Here is a 17,126-nt window from a genome sequence, read left to right on the forward strand (position 1 = left end):
CTTGTGAAGATGCTTGAGGAAAAAGGTACGAAAGTATCTATATCCACAGTAAAAAGAGTCCTATATCGACATAACCTGAAAGGCAGCTCAGCAAGCGAAGGAAGACACTGCTTCTAAACCGCCATAAAAAAAGCCAGACTACGGGTTTGCAACTGCATGGGGACAAGATCTTACTTTTTGGAGAAATGTCCTCTGGTCTGATGAAACAAAAAATAGAACTGTTTGGCCATAATGACCATCATTATGTTTGGAGGAAAAAGGGGATAGCTTGCAAGCCGAAGAACACCATTCCAACCGTGAAGCACGGGGTGGCATCATCATGCTGTGGGGGTGCTTTGCTGCAGGAGGGACTGCTGCACTTCACAAAAAAGATGGCATCATGAGGAAGGAAAATCATGTGGATATATTGAAGCAACATCTCAAGACATCAGTCAGGGGAAGTTAAAAGCTTGGTCGCAAATGGGTCTTCCAAATGGACAATGACCCCAAGCATACTTCAAAGTTGTGGCAAAATGGCATAAGGACAACAAAGTCAAGGTATTGGAGTGGCCATCACAAAGCCCTGACCTCAATCCTACAGAAAATGTGTGGGCAGAACTGAAAAAGTGTAGCGAGCAAGGAGGCTACAAACCTGACTCAGTTACACCAGCTCTGTCAGGAGGAATGGGCCAAAATTCACCCAACTTATTGTGGGAAGCTTATGGAAGGCTACCTGAAACGTTTGACCCAAGTTAAACAATTTAAAGGCAATGCTAACAAATACAAATTGAGTGTATGTAAACTTCTGACCCACTGGGAATGTGATGAAAGAAATAAAAGCTGAAATAAATCATTCTCTCTACTATTAATCTGACAATTCACATTCTTAAAATAAAGTGGTGATCCTAACTGACCTAAGACAAGGAATTTTACTAGGATTAAATGTCAGGAATTGTGAAAAACTGAGTTTAATTGTATTTGGCTAAGGTGTATGTAAACTTCCGACTTCAACTGTAAATTGCTCCACTGATTCAAACATGAAGTATAATAGGTTATGCAATATTTATATATACAGTAGTGTATCATAGTATAATATAGAGTAGAGAGTATAAAGCCCCCTGACAGCCATTGTCACATTTTTCTATAAACAATACAGATGGAGTAATAGTATTTTCTCCCTTTCTCTCCCCAGGGAAAATAACACCCATGAAATCCCAGCTGAGATTTGGCTCCTGGAACATTTTCCTTCCATTAGAATCTAATGTGCATCACCACAGCAACCTGACATCCCATAATACAACAGTAAATGGCTTAACCATTTTCCCTTATAGATAGATATTCAACCAATGAACATACAGAAACAAATAGGACAGAACTTGAAGATGGAGGGGAGAATAAGAGGAGAAGAGGGAGATATGAGAGAGCAGGGGAGAGAGAAAGAGAGATGAGGAACAGAGAGAGGGAGGGAGGAGGGAGGGATGAGGAACAGAGAGAGGGAGGGAGGGAGGGAGGGAGGGAGGGAGGGAGTGGGAGGGAGGAGCCAACATCCCAGCTCAACCCTAAACCTAGCTTCATGTCCACCCCCCAGCTCAACCCTAACCCTAACCCTAGCTTCATGATCACACCCCAGCTCAACCCTAAACCTAGCTTCATTGTCACACCCCAGCTCAACCCTAACCCTAGCTTCATGTCAACATCCCAGCTCAACCCTAACCCTAGCTTCATGTCCACACCCCAGCTCAACCCTAACCCTAACCCTAGCTTCATGTCCACACCCCAGCTCAACCCTAACCCTAGCTTCAACTTTCCTTTCCTCAATGATCCCTTTCTCTTACAATGATGGTGCATTGATTCATAAGCCACCTTAAACATTGACAAATGATAAGTAAGCTATTCAAAACAGGATTTGTGATCATGTCAAGAGTGTCAGAAAAAGTGTCTGGATATGTAGAGACTGACCTATATTTCCACTGTGAAGCACTGTTAATAACACAGTAATATATAACCTCTCTAAGCACACTGAGCACAGTGGGGACACACACCAAACAATGACAACAATGCTTTTCTTGTTTACAAATATAGGTCCATTATCTTGACGGATGCTGTTATTTCTGTTGTTATACGTGAATATATAGTACTTGTATTGTTGTATTGTATGTAGCCTATTTAGGGGGATTCTATTACATGTTTATTATCCAAACTGTAATATTTCCTCATTAATATTCAATTCTGATATAAGCTTTGAGGAGACAACTCAATATGCCAGACGTGTATCATACCTGTCTTGTCTAGATGAATAAAAAGGACTCTAGAGTAAGGTAGAACTGTGAGGGTAAACTTGGGATATATACAGTGGGGAAAAAAAGTATTTGGTCAGCCACCAATTGTGCAGGTTCTCCCACTTAAAAAGATGAGAGAGGCCTGTAATTTTCATCATAGGTCCAGGCGTCAACTATGACAGACAAAATGAGAAAAAAAAATCCAGAAAATCACATTGTAGGATTTTTAATGAATTTATTGGCATATGATGGTGGAAAATAAGTATTTGGTCAATAACAAAAGTTTCTCAATACTTTGTTATATACCCTCTGTTGGCAATGACACAGGTCAAACGTTTTCTGTAAGTCTTCACAAGGTTTTCACACACTGTTGCTGGTATTTTGGCCCATTCCTCCATGCAGATCTCCTCTAGAGCAGTGATGTTTTGGGGCTGTCGCTGGGCAACACAGACTTTCAACTCCCTCCAAAGATTTTCTATGGGGTTGAGATCTGGAGACTGGCTAGGCCACTCCAGGACCGTGAAATGCTTCTTACGAAGCCACTCCTTCGTTGCCCGGGCGGTGTGTTTGGGATCATTGTCATGCTGAAAGACCAGCCACGTTTCATCTTCAATGCCCTTGCTGATGGAAGGAGGGTTTCACTCAAAATCTCACGATACATGGCCCCATTCATTCTTTCCTTTACACGGATCAGTCGTCCTGGTCCCTTTGCAGAAAAACAGCCCCAAAGCATGATGTTTCCAACCCCATGCTTCACAGTAGGTATGGTGTTCTTTGGATGCAACTCAGCATTCTTTGTCCTCCAAACATGACGAGTTGAGTTTTTACCAAAAAGTTATATTTTGGTTTCATCTGACCATATGACATTCTCCCCCAATCCTCTTCTGGATCATCCAAATGCACTTCAGACGGGCCTGGACATGTACTGGCTTAAGCAGGGGGACACGTCTCGCACTGCAGGATTTGAGTCCCTGGCGGCGTAGTGTGTTACTGATGGTTGGCTTTGTTACTTTGGTCCCAGCTCTCTGCAGGTCATTCACTAGGTCCCCCGTGTGGTTCTGGGATTTTTGCTCACCGTTCTTGTGATCATTTTGACCCCATGGGGGTGAGATCTTGCGTGGAGCCCCAGATCGAGGGAGAGATTATCAGTGGTCTTGTATGTCTTCCATTTCCTAATAATTGCTCCCACAGTTGATTTCTTCAAACCAAGCTGCTTACCTATTGCAGATTCAGTCTTCCCAGCCTGGTGCAGGTCTACAATTTTGTTTTTGGTGTCCTTTGACAGCTCTTTGGTCTTGGCCATTGTGAAGTTTGGAGTGTGACTGTTTGAGGTTGTGGACAGGTGTATTTTATACTGATAACAAGTTCAAACAGGTGCCATTAATACAGGTGGTAACGAGTGGAGGACAGAGGAGCCTCTTAAAGAAGAAGTTACAGGTCTGTGAGAGCCAGAAATCTTGCTTGTTTGTAGATGACCAAATACTTATTTTCCACCATAATTTGCAAATAAATTCATTAAAAATCCTACAATGGGATTTTTCTGGATTTTTTTTCCTCAATTTGTCTGTCATAGTTGACATGTACCTATGATGAAAATTACAGGCCTCTCTCATCTTTTTTAAGTGGGAGAACTTTGCACAATTGGTGGCTGACTAAATACTTTTTTTCCCCACTGTATAGCTCTGTATTTCTCCCACAATATACTTCTATTTTCCTTATAAACTCACTGTAAGATAAATGACCTGGTGAAGCTACAGTTTATCTCTGTGCCTACATAATACAGCGTTGGTTGCTTCCTTTGTCTTCTCCAGCCACAATGCATTTCCAGGGCACATTTACCACAGAGATGACAGCTTTATTATTCCATCATATCTCGGTAATGCAGGTCCTTCCCGCTCCAGCCGAATATCGATCATGCATAAACTCACCACACTGGTCAGCGAGACGACAGGTAAATACAAACGATTGAAAAGCAGGAGCGAGAGAGAATCCCCTACTGGCCTGTACGTATGCCACAAGGACTCATGATTCAGTTTTACTGTAGTGTAGACATTTACAATGCAGCAGTAGGAACAAGACAGAAACCCAGAGTGGGAAGGACTGCAACATTGAGCTCCTAATGGATGCCAAGGCTCCAACTATAGCCCTATTCCAGCCCCTGCTATCTAGCTTCTGCACAAACACCAAGCTCAACTAAGCCCGTTACCACTACAATCACACAGCAGATTCCATAAACAAGGCTTCCACTGTCCTGAACAGTCACACATTCCAAATCCAACAATGCCTTAGAACCCTGCGGATTCCACGCTAGAATCCACTGACAGACAACAGCCAATGAGATCAAAGGAGAAGGGCTCTGTCTGAGCAGTGTTCTGTGTTTTCTGTTGGACATACTGTACCACATGTAGTGTCCATGCACTGAAAACACACACTATTTCCATCAGCCCATTCGATGGTACAGTTAGTAGTGGGCAGTGGATGTCATGTTCATGTTCATTTAGTGAAAACCAAGAGCAAGAGCAAATAGCCTACAAGAAGTGATGACTAACTACACTACCAGGCAAAAGTTTGGACACACCTACTCATTCAAGGGTTTTTCTTTATTTGTACTCTTTTTACATTGTAGAATAATAGTGAAGACATCAAAACTATGAAACAACACATATGGAATCATGTAGTAACCAAAAAAGGGTTAAACAAATCTAAATATATTTTATATTTGAGATTCTTTAAATAGCCATCCTTTCCCTTGATGACAGCTTTGCACACTCTTGGCATTCTGGTACTGTATGTGTCCATTAGCCTACACGTTTTTCTGCCAATTTAGCATCCCACCAAATGTAAGACCCTACGCCTACTCCCTAAAAAAAAGCGGATTGAGGGTAGGGAACATGGATCAAAAAGCATGTGCTTGCCTTGGGCTTTGTTCAAAATATCAACCATTTTTTTATATGACAGTTCCACACGTCGAGTGACGCAAGTTGCGTGGGGAAAAATATTATTTGTGTTTTATTCAGTTATATTTCATTATATTCTTACTACAAAATATATGTGTGTTGACTGTGATCGGTAGGTGTGTCTTGTCTATTTAATGAACAAAATAATGAACTATTGATTTCATTCATTTGGACGTTACAAACTCAAAATATGCCATTCTATTGTTTTGAAAATACATTTTATAGTCTTATGTTTCTTAGGATCTGCCTAAACAAATTCATAATGGATTTCTTTTTTGATGGTGTATATTCAATGGATTTATTAAAATAGATGCCCACTCTCACATCTGCACAGCACTACACCAGTCGTTACTGCACCCGAGGTATAAAAGGTGTATGCAGATAAGAATGTGGTAAAAATGGGCCTGTTTGTGGAGGTTCATATAAACCTTGCCCAATTACGTTCTACAGATAAAATACCTTAAATCCTATGTGAAAGCAGTATGAGACTACTAAATCATTGTGAAACATTACAAGCCACTGATATCCAATATCCAAGTGTGAGCCCTTGATGTTGACCATTAACTGGATCGAGCACACAGACAGACCATGCATGATAAGATAGATTTTATATCCTGCTGTAGACAGGCGTATGGGATATTGGTGGAAATCAGACCCAAGTCCCATTTCTGTCAGCCTCCATCCCCGGAATTCCCTTCCTGTTTCTCCAACACAAAAGGAAATTGCACAACACGCTCACCGCCCAGTCTAAAACAAGCATTGTAATTGCTAGTCTGATCTGGTGTATCACGTAATGTCCTATTTTATTAACAGAATAACAGATCTAATCATTCGTTAATACAAATACAGCACTGCTGAGTCATTTGATCTATTTTAGACCTGCCCATACCTCAACATTACCCTGGTCTGTGTCCACACACTGCCAAGCTATGGCTATTGAAGTGCACCCTCAGTGGTATTCTGTGGTGCAGTGGTCCCCCACCCAGTGTTGCAAAGCAAACCGAGGTACATATTAATGCCCATGATTTTGGAATGATATGTTTTATGAGCAGGTGTCCACACTTTTGGTCATGTAGTGCATGTGCCTGTGTCATGAGGGGAATGTGACTCTAAAGTCATAAGACTGAACACTCTGGCCCATCTCATTCTTCAGAGAGAGAACAACACATTGAACTGATCCTTGATCATTTTTCTCTACCCAGATCCCAACCTTAAGCCCTCCTCGCTCCTCAGGCAGAGGGGAATCCAATCAGTGCACTCTGGTCTAAGGTCAGCTTTTTTCCCAATCCTTAAAAGTTCAACATTCCTAGGTCGTCATATGTGCTTCAAAGAGAAGTTGCACGCTAATGCACTGGTCTTGGATCAGAGCCCCCCTGCCGAGATCCTACCTTCAACCACTGGGGGCTAAATCTAAATATAGCCTATCCCTGGAGAACTACTGCAACACTGGATGAAATATCATAGTACTTGGGAGTCTGAAGTACAATGTCTGGTCCCTTAGGGTTCCTTTTTTGGAACACTAGTACATCATATTCACATGACTCAGCTCGGGGTGAACTTATTTTGTTCCTCTTCCCTGAGTGCCCTAGAGAAGTGATCCATAGTGCTCTGCCATCCATCTTGCTGGCCATATCTCCATTTGAAGAACCTCTTCACTATCTGATGCAGGGGTAGAGAGTGTTTCAAAGAAAAAGTAGGTATTCATCATGATACTGAAGAAACTAGAGTAACAGTCTGGTTAGGATCATCTTGATACTGAAGAAACTAGATAAATATTACTCTGGTTAGGATCATCTTGATACTGAAGAAACTAGATAAATATTACTCTGGTTAGGATCATCTTGATACTGAAGAAACTAGAGAAATATTACTCTGGTTAGGATCATCTTGATACTGAAGAAACTAGAGCAATATTACTCTGGTTAGGATAATCTTGATACTGAAGAAACTAGAGCAATATTACTCTGGTTAGGATCATCATGATACTGAAGAAACTAGAGCAATATTACTCTGGTTAGGATCATCTTGATACTGAAGAAACTAGAGCAATATTACTCTGGTTAGGATCATCTTGATACTGAAGAAACTAGAGCAATATTACTCTGGTTAGGATCATCATGATACTGAAGAAACTAGAGCAATATTACTCTGGTTAGGATCATCATGATACTGAAGAAACTAGAGCAATATTACTCTGGTTGGGATCATCATGATACTGAAGAAACTAGAGCAATATTACTCTGGTTAGGATCATCATGATACTGAAGAAACTAGAGCAATATTACTCTGGTTAGGATCATCTTGATACTGAAGAAACTAGAGCAATATTACTCTAGTTAGGATCATCATGATACTGAAGAAACTAGAGCAATATTACTCTGGTTAGGATCATCTTGATACTGAAGAAACTAGAGGCACAGTCTGGTTAGAATGATATGAGTCAAAGAATGAGTCAAAGGAGGGCAGGATTTGGGGTTTCAGGCTTTTCCACTCAAACAATATGGTCGGCCTATTTAAAAGAAAAACTAAGTGGATTACAGCCCAGTGGGACCACAGACTCTCAATACTCTCACTAACAAAACAATTAGCAACTGTTCTTCGCAACAAGATAAAACAAGATTCAAATAGCCAGTTTAATGTTTTAACAGATTTTTTCTCTCAGTCAACATTTCCATTTGATTTATTTTCTCTGCCTACTTTGGGACACGTGGTCTTTTTAGCCAACTCTACGCAAATAAATGGAGTTATTTAAATCATTAATCTGTGTGTGTCATAGGAAGGACACCTGCCAAACCAAAGCAATGAGGTGATGTGTTTCTGTCTCAGGGGAGAATTATGACTGAGCAGCGTACAGGGACTGACTGTACCATGAGGATTAATTAGATCATTACACTGGTGACTGGAAACAACCGATAATAAAGAGCTCATTTCTCCTTCATTTGGTTGGTTTACTGTGAAGTGTTGCATTTTAAAATGCACTTAAAATAAAGATTTTATTTTATTCACTCTCTTGATTTGATTGATTAGGGGATAGAGCAGTAGAACAATAGTATTGTGCTCATACCTCAATGACAACTATGGTCGAGACTGAGAGAAAGCGACATTATTCACCATTATAAACTGGGTGGATCGAGCCCTGAATGCTGATTGGCTGACAGCCGTGGTATATCAGACCGTATACCACGGATATGACAAAACATTTATTTTTACTGCTGTAATTACGTCGGTAACAGTTTATAATAGCAATAAGGCAACTCAGGGGTTTGTGTTTCGCCGTGCCTAAGAACCACCCTTAGCCGTGGTATATTGGCCACATACCACACCCCCTCGTGCCTTATTGCTTAATTACTGCATGTTGGTTCCGCCGATATATAGCTTATCTTTTATGATCGATACAATGTTTCTGTATCAAAAGTATGTGTAAGAAAACACAGACAGGCTGAACACACTATACACATGCCACATACACAGTCCCTCATTATCCATTGCATAAAGGTTACACTTCTGACTTCTGGAGCACATCAATCTACAGTGGGGGAAAAAGTATTTAGTCAGCCACCAATTGTGCAAGTTCTCCCACTTAAAAAGATGAGAGAGGCCTGTAATTTTCATCATAGGTACACGTCAACTATGACAGACAAAATGAGGAAACAAAATCCAGAAAATCACATTGTAGGATTTTTTATGAATTTATTTGCAAATTATGGTGGAAAATAAGTATTTGGTCAATAACAAAAAGTTCCTCACTACTTTGTTATATACCCTTTGTTGGCAATGACACAGGTCAAACGTTTTCTGTAAGTCTTCACAAGGTTTTCACACACTGTTGCTGGTATTTTGGCCCATTCCTCCAGGCAGATCTCCTCTAGAGCAGTGATGTTTTGGGGCTGTCGCTGGGCAACACAGACTTTCCAACTCCCTCCAAAGATTTTCTATGGAGTTGAGATCTGGAGACTGGGTAGGCCACTCCAGGACCTGAAATGCTTCTTACGAAGCCACTCCTTCGTTGCCCGGGCGGTGTGTTTGGGATCATTGTCATGCTGAAAGACCCAGCCACGTTTCATCTTCAATGCCCTTGCTGATGGAAGGAGGTTTTCACTCAAAATCTCACGATACATGGCCCCATTCATTCTTTCCTTTACACGGATCAGTCGTCCTGGTCCCTTTGCAGAAAAACAGCCCCAAAGCATGATGTTTCCACCCCCATGCTTCACAGTAGGTATGGTGTTCTTTGGATGCAACTCAGCATTCTTTGTCCTCCAAACACGACGAGTTGAGTTTTTACCAAAAAGTTCTATTTTGGTTTCATCTGACCATATGACATTCTCCCAATCCTCTTCTGGATCATCCAAATGCACTCTAGCAAACTTCAGACGGGCCTGGACATGTACTGGCTTAAGCAGGGGGACACGTCTGGCACTGCAGGATTTGAGTCCCTGGCGGCATATTGTGTTACTGATGGTAGGCTTTGTTACTTTGGTCCCAACTCTCTGCAGGTCATTCACTAGATCCCCCTGTGTGGTTCTGGGATTTTTCTCAGCTTTCTTGTGATCATTTTGACCCCACGGGGTGAGATCTTGCGTGGAGCCCCCAGATCGAGGAGATTATCAGTGGTCTTGTATGTCTTCCATTTCCTAATAATTGCTCCCACAGTTGATTTCTTCAAACCAAGCTACTTACCTATTGCAGATTCAGTCTTCCCAGCCTGGTGCAGGTCTACAATTTTGTTTCTGGTGTCCTTTGACAGCTCTTTGGTCTTGGCCATAGTGGAGTTTGGAGTGTGACTGTTTGAGGTTGTGGACAGCTGTCTTTTATACTGATAACAAGTTCAAACAGGTGCCATTAATACAGGTAACGAGTGGAGGACATAGGAGCCTCTTAAAGAATAAGTTACAGGTCTGTGAGAGCCAGAAATCTTGCTTGTTTGTAGGTGACCAAATACTTATTTTCCACCATAATTTGCAAATAAATTCATTAAAAATCCTACAATGTGATTTTCTGGATTTTTTTTTCTCAATTTGTCTGTCATAGTTGACGTGTACCTATGATGAAAATTACAGGCCTCTCTCATCTTTTTAAGTGGGAGAACTTGTACAATTGGTGGCTGACTAAATACTTTTTTTTCCCCACTGTATATGTCTCCCAGACAGTGAAATATGTGCATAACAGTGAAGTTGACCCACTGTGGATTTCAAGCCGGAATCAAATCTAATTCAAAGCACTCACTGGGAAACCCAACATAGTCGCACAAGCTAAATTGGCAAACGACATCGAATTGCGTTCATGCATGGATGGTGAACAAGTCAAGTGTAAAAACTCCTTGTATTTCCCCTAAAGCAGGGTCAATGTGGAGCCACAGGGTTCAGGAGACTCATTCAATCAAATCACTTTATTTACGGAATTAGTTTTAAAGGCAATGAACTTACCTCCCGAGTGGCGCAGCAGTCTAAGGCACTGATCAGTGCTAGAGGCGTCACTACAGATCCGGGTTCGATCCCGGGCTGTGTCGCAGCCGGCTGCGACCGGGAGACCCATGAGGCGGCGCACAATTGGCCCAGCGTCGTCCAAGTTAGGGGAGGGTTTGGCCGGCTGGGATGTCCTTGTCCCATCTCACTCTAGCGACTCCTTGTGGCAGCCGGGCGCCGGCAAGCTGATTTAGGTCTCCAGCTGTACAGTGTTTCCTCCGACACATTGGTGCGGCTGGCTTCCGGGTTAAGTGAGCAGTGTGTCAAGAAGCAGTGCAGCTTGGCGGGGTCGTGTTTCGGAGGACGCACGGCTCTCGACCGTCGCCTCTCCCAAGTCCGACACGGGAGTTGCAGCGATGGGACAAGACTGTAACTACCAATTGGATATCACGAAATTGGGGAGAAAAATGGTTAAAAAGTACTAAAATAAAATGAATAAAAAATAAAGACAATGAACTTGAACCTGGAGGAACTTTTTTGTGCACTTTAAAAAATAAAAAGTGTATTTGATTTGTTTCAAACTTTGATTTAATTTGATTCCTTTAACTAGGCTGTGACTGCGTGAATGTCTAATCCACAGACCATATGAATAACTCTTTAAACGGACCATTTTCCAAAACCTTGCAGCAGTCTCCATAATACATTAGTCTGAAGGCAGTTGAGATGTTTTTAATTAGATGCCATTAAACAAGTCAATTCATATCAAATGAAAAATTGCCCATTTTGTGCTGCTAGTTTTTTTAATCAATAGAAGCTTTCCAATCAAGTGGAAAATGGAGATGAATAAATGCCTTTAATTTATATGCATAAGCATATTTCTCTCCAGACTCTAGAAAGAGAGCCAATCACATAGAAATATAATCTAGAGATTCTATACGGTGGGGTTATGGTATGGGCAGGCATAAGCTATGGACAACGAACACCATTGCATTTATCGATGGCAATTTGAATGCACAAAAAAATACAGTGACGAAATCCTGAGGCCCACTGTAAGGCCCATTTTTTTAAAGGTATCTGTGACCAACAGATGCATATCTGTATTCCCAGTCATGTGAAATCCATAGATTAGGGCCTAATGAATTTATTTTAATTGACTGATTTCCTCATATGAAGTGTAACTCAGTAAAATCTTTGAAATTGTTGCATGTTGCGTTTATAGTTTTGTTCAGTATATTTCTATGGCCCGTCACAAATCGTTCTATATGAGCATATAATTAAATATTAGAACTCGAGTATGAGTCTGATGACATCACACAGGGCTGTTAATTCAATCTTTTTTTACTTCAAAATGTTCAAACAATCACTCAGAGATAGAGGTACTGCAGACTGTGTGCCACTAGCCACATTGCACCAATCAGGAAAAAAACTGATTTAAGCACACACACATATAGGCCATCTAAGTCTACATGAGCAAACAGTCTCAATACAAACTGATCTGATTCCATTTTCTCTGGGCTGAGGGACAAAATACTTTTCAGCGAGAAAGTCATTTAATACGGGTGCTCATATTGGCTGCCGGCCAGACACCATCGAGCATCACTCTATTACTATCATTCATTTCAGGACGAGTCTCTCACCAGTCAATATGACCAGCTAATTAGCCTAAGCATCTTCATTATAGAGCATTGATCTCCAAACTGTGCCGCGTCCCGTAATGAATGGCAATTTATGAAATAACACTTAAATCAAGCTCAGCAAATTAAACCGCTATCCTTCTAACGAGAACAGCAAAACTATAGTATAGCAAAACCCTCAACAGCCTGCAAGTCCAGACAAATATTATGGAGCTATGTGGTGTATTGCTGTGTCCAAACAAGACAGCCTCAATTTACTGTTCTATGAAGCACAAATTAATGCTGTTACATAAAAGTATAGAACCATAACTAGCAAGTCGGTATTACTATGGATCCACTGGAGTTGCAACTTCTTCACAGGTTGCTGAAGCTTCCTCCTGCTTTGAGAATCAATGTGTTCTGACAGCCGAGTAGGGTGCTGCTGTCAGACAGACGGAGTGGTGTGATGGTGATGGTCCTTCTCCTAGAGGGTGCAGGTAGATCCAGCAGCATCAGAAGCCCTGTAGGAAGGGCCTCAGAAAAGGTCACTACATCCCCTGGGAGATGCCTGGAAATGTCTGTTTGTAGAGCGGAGGTGGATTGACGTCTCCGTGGTCAGGACAGACCTCAAAGCAAATGAGGGGTTTAATTTAACAGTGAGGCGTAGGATTGTCCTGGCCAACGCTGCAGGTTCACTTGAGCCTTAGAGTACTGCTACTGATTAAAGCAAGGAGAAACAGGGATCCAGCAGCAAGTGTCATCCTCAGCACAACTCAAAGCAGAGCACTGATTCCATGTGACAGTGAGGAACTGTACTAAGAGTAACAGCATACAATATCTGTAAAGAAATCAACTCCAGTGCTTGCTTACAGACTGACTGTCTGGGTTTTCTGCTGGTAACAGTAACTCCTTGTAGCCTAATTGTCTGATCGATTGGCCATAGAGCCAGCCCACTCAGCTAAGTTTATTCTGAACCAGTTGCTGATTAAAAGGTAAGAACTAGACTTAGCCACCGTGCTTCTACATCTGCATTGCTTGCTCTTTGGGGTTTTAGGATGGGCTTCTGTATAAGCACTTTGTGACATCTGCTGATGTAAAAAGGGCTTTATAAATACATTTAATTGATTGATTGATAGATGAACAAGTGTGGTCCATGTGGACTCTAGCAAAGCACTCCTGGCTGCATACGTGTCATCCGTGTGGGTTGCATCAACAAAGTGAAATTCAGCAGCTTTAGAGACGGGAGCATTAAATGTGGTTAGGTTTGAAATTCAAGAAGCAGCACTCTGTCTATTAGTGTGAATAGAATGCAGGACTGTTGCAGATATCAGCTATCATAGCATGTATATGGCAGTGAAACTCTTAATTATATTTCCTATTTTTGCATTTTTCCTGATAGCTGTTCTAACTTCTGCTATAAAGCCTTGTTCTTGGGGTTAAAGAGAACATTATCATTGGGTGAATACAGTTAAGGGAACATCTTCTCATTCAAGTTCTTGCCTCAAGTAGAACTTTTATCATCAAGGGCCAGCTCTGCTTCAGTCAAACAATGGGAAAGAGAGACATACTTAAAATACAAAGTTTTGCTCTATTAAAATGTTGTGTAACATAATAACCCACAGTGACCTAGAATGGCCAGATCTGCTCACAGTGCTACACATGACAAACCTTGCTAAAAGGAAGATGCTCCCTAAGAAATACATGAAGGTCTTAAAAACCAAACTCTAAATTCAACATAGCCTAGGGCTAGTCAAACAGTACATGTGACCCTACATTAATTTCTCACCCCTTCTACAAATGAACCCCATTTTTCACTACTTGATATACAGTGAGGGAAAAAAGTATTTGATCCCCTGCTGATTTTGTACGTTTGCCCACTGACAAAGAAATGATCCGTCTATTATTTTAATGGTAGGTTTATTTGAACAGTGAGAGACAGAATAACAACAACAAAATCTAGAAAAACACATGTCAAAAATTTTATAAATTGATTTGCATTTTAATGAGGGAAATAAGTATTTGACCCCCTCTCAATCAGAAAGATTTCTGGCTCCCAGGTGTCTTTTATACACGTAACGAGCTGAGATTAGGAGCACACTCTTAATGATCAATCAATCCGATTCCAAACTCTCCACCATGGCCAAGACCAAAGAGGATGTCAGGGACAAGATTGTAGACCTACACAAGGCTGGAATGGTCTACAAGACCATCGCCAAGCAGCTTGGTGAGAAGGTGACAACAGTTGGTGCGATTATTCGCAAATGGAAGAAACACAAAATAACTGTCAATCTCCCTCGGCCTGGGGCTCCATGCCAGATCTCACCTCGTGGAGTTGCAATGATCATGAGAACGGTGAGGAATCAGCCCAGAACTACACGGGAGGATCTTGTCAATGATCTCAAGGCAGCTGGGACCATAGTCACCAAGAAAACAATTGGTAACACACTACGCCGTGAAGGACTGAAATCCTGCAGCGCCCGCAAGGTCCCCCTGCTCAAGAAAGCACATAAACAGGGCCATCTGAAGTTTGCCAATGAACATCTGAATGATTCAGAGGAGAACTGGGTGAAAGTGTTGTGGTCAGATGAGACCAAAATCGAGCTCTTTGGCATCAACTCAACTCGCCGTGTTTAGAGGAGGAGGAATGCTGCCTATGATCCCAAGAACACCATCCCCACCGTCAAACATGGAGGTGGAAACATTATGCTTTGGGGGTGTTTTTCTGCTAAGGGGACAGGACAACTTCACCACATCAAAGGGACGATGGATGGGGCCATGTACCGTCAAATCTTGGGTGAGAACCTCCTTCCCTCAGCCAGGACATTGAAAATGGGTTGTGGATGGGTATTCCAGCATGACAATGACCCAAAACACACGGCCAAGGCAACAAAGGAGTGGCACATTAAGGTCCTGGAGTGGCCTAGCCAGTCTCCAGACCTTATTCCCATAGAAAATCTGTGGAGGGAGCTGAACGTTTGAGTTGCCAAACGTCAGCCTCGAAACCTTAATGACTTGGAGAAGATCTGCAAAGAGGAGTGGGACAAAATCCCTCCTAAGATGTGTGCAAACCTGGTGGCCAACTACAAGAAACGTCTGACCTCTGTGATTGCCAACAAGAGTTTTGCCACCAAGTACTAAGTTATGTTTTGCAAAGGGGTCAAATACTTATTTCCCTCATTAAAATGCAAATCAATTTATAACATTGTGTTTTTCTGGATTTTTTTGTTGTTATTCTGTCTCTCACTGTTCAAATAAACCTACCATTAAAATTATAGACTGATCATGTCTTTGTTAGTGGGCAAACGTACAAAATCAGCAGGGGTTCAAATACTTTTTTCCCTCACTGTACAGTACAAAGTTGTTTCTTTGAACTCTGGCTGTTAACTAATGTGTAAATACTGTGTATTTAAAAAAACATTAAAAATAAGGACGTGTGTAGCTCTTCTAAGAACATGTCTCAAATCAGTCATGAAAAATCGCTTAACGACACCTACCATACATAGTTGGACAAATAAGGAAAACAAAAACGCAAATGTAGCCTATTCCAGTAGAATCCATTCAGCAATAAATCCCGGCATAATAAAAATCGTGAGTAGATTAACGTAGCGCTGTCAAAAGCAGCAGACATGGTGCTCAGTTTAATCGAACCAACAATTCAATGCAACCAAATTGCCATAGCCTATAACTAACGATGTTTACAAAAAGTAGCCTATACATTCCCCCCTTTTCATAACAGACTGCAGAGAAAAAGGAGAGAGAAAACATTAACCCACCGAATGAAGTGAAAGATTCCTTGTTGTTTCTTATGGTCTCCTTGTGTCCCGCCGCTCTCTCTGGTTCATCAACCGCTCTGTTCCGTCGTTTCTTCACAAACGCCAGCAGCGCGCACCGCTTCTTGAAAAGTTTAGTGACGTCAACCCAAGTATTTAAAAAACCGCTTCAATTGAGCCAGATGCCTACCGCCGTTAAACCTCATCGAAGAAGAAGAAGAACAGTCTGCCATTTAAACTGACCAAGCACATAACATTATATCATGAAAAATCGTGTGGGATTAAAACTGAAACTGAGCATATCCTTTGATATTAGAAGATAATCTATTGTAGTCAAATCTATCTCTCTCTCTAAGGCAAAAAAATACTTTTGTGAAAATTAACTTTTAATATAATAATATAATATGCCATTTAGCAGACGCTTTTATCCAAATCGACTTACAGTCATGCGTGCATACATTTTTGTGTATGGGTGGTCCCGGGGATCGAACCCAGTACCTTGGCGTTACAAGCGCCGTGCTCTACCAGCTGAGCTACAGAGGACCACTATCAATAGAAATGTGATTTTTAAAAACATCACATGATACAGAATGCCAAGAGTGTGCAAAGCTGTCATCAAGGCAAAGGGTGGCTATTTGAAGAATCTCAAATATAAAATATATTTTGATTTGTTTAACACTTTTTGGTTACTACATTATTCATTTTTTGTTGTTGTCATTTAGCAGACGCTCTTATCCAGAGCAACTTACAGTTAGTGAGTGCATACATTTTCATAGTGAATGATTCCATATGTGTTATTTCATAGTTGATGTCTTCACTATTATTCTACAATATAAAAAATTAAGAAAAACCCTTGAATGAGTAGGTGTTCTAAAACTTTTGACCGGTAATGTATATATACATATTTTTGTTGTTGTTGTTGTTGCCTGTTTTGCATGTTATTTTGGCATTAATACATGTCACATATCAGTTTGCAAACAAGGTTAAAAAATATATATATAATTGAGTTAAACTCTATGGGGTGGTTGAGCTAACGTGCGCTAATGTGATTAGTATGACTGTTGTAAGTAACAGCAAACTTTCCAGGATATAGACATGTCTTATATGGGCAGAAAGCTTAAAT

General features: G+C 41.2%; 1 pseudogene; it reads right to left on the reverse strand.

The window, feature by feature from the left end:
- Positions 1 to 16,192, reverse strand: part of LOC123485477 — a 31,417-nt pseudogene extending 15,225 nt beyond the window's left edge.
- Between the last annotated feature and the right edge of the window lie 934 nt (positions 16,193 to 17,126).

Source organism: Coregonus clupeaformis, unplaced genomic scaffold, assembly GCF_020615455.1.
Source record: "Coregonus clupeaformis isolate EN_2021a unplaced genomic scaffold, ASM2061545v1 scaf0705, whole genome shotgun sequence".
NCBI lineage: Eukaryota > Metazoa > Chordata > Actinopteri > Salmoniformes > Salmonidae > Coregonus > Coregonus clupeaformis.